The 4,824-nt window shown below is 52.6% G+C and overlaps 1 long non-coding RNA gene across 1 annotated transcript; it reads left to right on the plus strand.

Annotated features, from left to right (window-relative positions):
* The first annotated feature begins 3,524 nt into the window (after positions 1-3,524).
* On the plus strand, positions 3,525-4,085 carry LOC139835182 (uncharacterized). Its single transcript, XR_011750916.1, has 2 exons — positions 3,525-3,642; positions 3,781-4,085. It is a non-coding gene; the product is annotated as an uncharacterized lncRNA (long non-coding RNA).
* Positions 4,086-4,824: the final 739 nt, after the last annotated feature.

The raw sequence follows: 4,824 nt of genomic DNA on the forward strand, positions 1-4,824 counted from the left end.
ATATATTAGGGTCGGTTTATTGGAGTCGTAGCACCTGCTTCATTCTCGCATCTCGTCGGTTCCATGTAAAGGTGCAAGGAAGATCTGGCCCTACTTGTCCTGTCAAGATTTTCTTAGCCTCGAAAGATCATGCCGCTCGTCCTATCATAACCGGGGTACAGTACTGCGTGACTGCGTCCGTGCACACACATGCGGAATGCGGAGTTCCTTTTATGGGCTACTAGCCTACTACCACCACTTGCGCTCCAACTTCGCATGTGGGCCTATGAATCCAAGATGGTGCACCGTGGTGTAGAGATGCTGGGCTATAACATTTGGGCCAGAGAGAAACACGTCATTCGGTAACACTCATGTCTGAACTTTAGATAGCCTAATTCCTGAATGTTCACTTCTCTTCTTCTCGGATTGGAAGCAGTCTGTTCTTAGAGCATCTCCAGTCGCGTCCCCCAAAGCGTCCCCCAAAGGGATTTGGGGCGCGCCGGACAGAAAATGCGTTCTAGCCGCGTCCCCCAAAGCCCATTTTTGTCCGGCGCGCCACAATACGGTGTCCGGCGCCCTGAGCCCGTCCCCGTCCCACAGGGGACGCACCGGGGACGCCGAACACAACGAAAAGCGAGGCGGGCTCCCACATGTCGGCGACTATTTGCATAAACCGTTGGTTCGCGCTTCTTTTCTCGTCGCTCCTTCCTTCCCGCGCCTCCCACCCCACCGCCGCCGCTGGATTTCCCGGCCGTTTGAGCGTCTGATCTCTGCTGAGAGTCGGCACCGTTGTCGCGGATGGGGCTCCCGCCGGTCGTGGCGCCGCCGCCGCGTCGCCAGCGCGTCCCAGAACGCGCCGTCAAATCCGCCCCACCTCCGCGCACAGAAGGTGCTCGACGACTTGCCAGGTAGGCGCGATTGGCCGCTGTTTGTTCCGTCGTCTGCCTCAGCGCAATTTTAACCATTGATTTTGCTTTAGCCATGGACAGCGACGATGAGATGGTTGCCCTGCTGCTGGAGGACGAGCAAGCCTTCGACGACGACGTGCGGGAGCATTTGCTGATCATCGCGTCCCTCCAGGACATGCTTGACGCTGAGGTGGAGAAGAGGAAGAGGCCGCGCCACGGAGGATCAAGGCCGGGAAGAAGGAAGTCGAAGCCCCGGCAGAGGATGGAGGGGCATGCCATGCTGCACAACGACTACTTCGCCGACGACGCAACACAGGCCGACAATTTTCGGCGCCGGTATAGGATGAGCAAGGGGCTGTTCATGAATATCCTCCACGGCGTTCGAGAGTTCGACCCCTACTTCAAGCTCAAGCTCGACGCTGTAGGCGTCCTCGGGTTCTCGTCGATTCAGAAGTGCACCGCCGCCATGAGGATGCTTGCATACGGAGCACCTGCCGATACACAGGACGACTACCTTCGCATGAGTGAGTCTACTGCCATTGAGTGCATGTACAAGTTTTGCCGAGCTGTGGTGGGAAAGTTTGGCAAATACTACTTGAGAGGGCCAACTGAGGAAGAGACTGCAAGGATCATGGCACAAAATGCTGCCAGAGGATTTCCTGGAATGCTTGGAAGCATCGATTGCATGCACTGGGCATGGAAGAACTGCCCGTTTGCTTGGCAAGGTATATAAAAAGGCCGTCATGGATATTGCAGTGTGGTGCTTGAAGCTGTGGCAGATTATGACCTGTGGATTTGGCATTCTTTCTTTGGCATGGCGGGATCACACAATGACATCAACGTGTTGCAGCGGTCTCCGGTGTTCAGCAGACTAGTGGAAGGGCATGCTCCACCATGCAACTATGAGATCAATGGCCACCAATATACCAAAGGCTATTATCTAGCCGATGGTATATATCCAAAATGGGCCACTTTTGTCAAAACAATCTCGAATCCATCAGGTCTGAAGAATTCTCACTTTGCTACACGACAGGAGGCTTGCAGGAAGGATGTCGAGCGGGCATTTGGTGTGCTTCAAGCACAATTTGCCATTGTCCGGTACCCTGCTCTAAGCTGGTCTCACGACCAAATGTGGGAGGTGATGCAGGGTTGTGTGATCATGCACAACATGATCATCGAGGATGACCGCAAGAATCATGTTAGGTCACATGTTGGTCCCTATGAGTGTCAAGGCCCTCTTGCGGAGGTTGATCATGAGTTGCCTGCAGATTTTGCTGATTTTCTCGCCATGCACGCAGAGATCCGTCACAGCAATGTGCATGAGCAACTTCAAGCTGATCTCGTTGAGCATTTGTGGAGGATCAAAGGAAATACTGTGGCACCTTGATGTAGCATCTAGCCCTATTTATTATATTTGATTACTTGTTTTATTGTTTGTTGTAATTTAATTTGAAAACAATCCTCGCAAACATTTTTATTCATATGCTACATTTGATAAATGGTTTATGTGTTAAAAAAAGTAATTTAAATGTTTGGGGGCGGCGTTTGGGGGACGCGGCTGGGGAGCGACGTCCTCCAAAGGCGGCACGAACAAAACACGTCCCCTAAACGCTCAATCCGGCGCGGTTTGGGGGATGCTTTGGGGGACGCGACCGGAGATGCTCTTATTTTCTGAATCATAGATCTTAGAGAATGCAAATGGCGAGAGGAAGACGGTGTAGATTCCGCAAAAAACAAAAAGGAAGACTGTGGAGATAATATTTCGATAGTCTGACTTTTTCTTACATCCACTCTAATTTGTTAGACAAGGCAAGATGGCTGATTTGGACTTCGTTTGCTACTTAAAGATGGGCGCCGGAAATTCAAAACGAAACCCGGGTCCAGATGATCCTAATATCTGGACCACTGAAATTTCTCGGGATCTGGGTGTCAGAGAGTATAGCATGATGTATTACCTACCATATGCTTATTTTTGAACAGTGTGCTGGCCTACGCATTGACGTTAAATGAAGCCTAGTTGGTCGGTTCCCCGTGCTCGGTCCAAGAGCTTGCTAGACAATATGGACCGTGGTGGACCGATGACCAGGGAGACACGTCGCGGCCACGCGTCTTGGCAGAGGGTTCCTCTCCCCCAACCTTGTCGTCAGAAAAAAAAAAAGCCCCCTCTCTGCCCCTACGATTTCTTACCAAGCTCCCACTCCATGGCCTGCTCCGCTTCATCGCAGCCGGGCGCAACCGGAGGCTACGAAGCTCCCGGAGGCAACGGAGGTCCCGATGGCGACACCAACGACCAGCTGCCGCTCATCCCTTGCCCATATTGCGACAGCCGGATCTCAACATCTGTGGCGCGAAAAGGAACCCGCCCCGACACTAGGTACTACAAGTGCCGATATTTCAGTGTGAGGCTCCAATCCCTGACCTAGTTCTTAAATCACGTGTTCATCGCTGATGTCCCTTTTCATCTTTGCCGCTCTGGATCTTGATTATGGGCGCCATCCGCTTGTACGCAGACCGGAGAGGGAAGGATATGCACAGCTCGTCGGTGCCAATGTCGGGCAGGTTCAGCACATCGCCCCCAAGCAGCAGCCCCTACAAATACTCAGCACCTGCCGAGGCTGAATCTGCTCGTCACCAAGACACCAACACAGTGGCAACCTTCGCCGTTCTGGCAGTTGTTCTGCTCCAACTCATATGGGCTAGCCGCTCTCAACAACCCCGGGCGCGACTGAACTGTCGCTAGGAAATTAACTACCAGGTGTGTGTGATCAACTCTAAGTTTCCATATCGTTACCAGATTATGTATGCTGGAACGACGGTCTGTCTGTGTGTGTGGCAATAGCTACCTAGTTTAGCAGTGTTGCCCATTGCTCACCAGTTCTAATCTAACCTTCAGATTTGAGCAAAGTCGAGCCTCTTCCACCAGCATCGGCTGCTGCATCATCATCCAATTGAGGTACTTACAACTTCTCTTATGTCTTTTCCCTAGATGCAGCGATGCTTATGTTTCTTCACCCCTTGCATGCATGCTGAATCAACCACAAACCTGCGGTCAGGTAATGTCGGCCGCGTCGGAAGGCCGCATGGACAATGCTGTGAGCGAAGCCAGCAAGGGCGAGTCCGAGCACCGTGATAGGCAGTTCACCTCCAGAATCTCTGTAAAGCATGTCGTCGATGCCATCGAAGGGTTCAGTGAGTTCAGAGGTGGCTTGTTGAAGAAATCCCCTTCTCCCCGCTGGTGTCCGTCACGTGGGGATCGGCCGCAGCCGCGCGGACGCAAAAGGAGAAAGTAGCAGAGCCGCGCCGACACAAAATAGAGAACCGCCCAAACTGCCACGCGCACAGATTTCTCCAGAATCGCCCGGCCGCCGCAGGCGAGGAAGAAAGCAGGAGATGTGGTCGGGTCCAGCCGGAACCTGTACCACCCTGCGTCGTAGGCCTATCATGTTCCATCGGTCCAGCACGGCAGCTCCCGGAACCCCTTCTCCGTTTCCACATGGCCCACCACATTTACTGCCCCACGTATTCCTCTGTACATCGCATTTCCGCATGCTGTATTGCCGGTATGGACTGTGCAGTCACGCATCCCAACACTAGAATCGTCGGCACAGATAACAGGATCATCTGGACCCCAGTCCCAAAACGCCTCTCCCGGCCCCAAAGCGGCACTTTCATAACAAATATGCTATCGAGGATCGTTTTCCTAACAGCCGGCTTACTGTGTATTCAAAACTTCCATCTTCTTACATCAATGACGACCTATGCTCAGAAGTAAAGATCGTAGCGGCCTGGAGCTGATCATGGAGAATGTTGCGCAAGCTTTGCCAAGACGCTTACCGCGTGCCTCCGTCTGCTCGACCCACTTGCTAAAATTCTCTTAGATTATTATGTGGTGCCGGAAATATTACCTTCGTGTGGTTTGTAAAACTTAAGCTGCGCT

Source organism: Lolium perenne, chromosome 2, assembly GCF_019359855.2.
Source record: "Lolium perenne isolate Kyuss_39 chromosome 2, Kyuss_2.0, whole genome shotgun sequence".
NCBI classification, from domain to species: domain Eukaryota; kingdom Viridiplantae; phylum Streptophyta; class Magnoliopsida; order Poales; family Poaceae; genus Lolium; species Lolium perenne.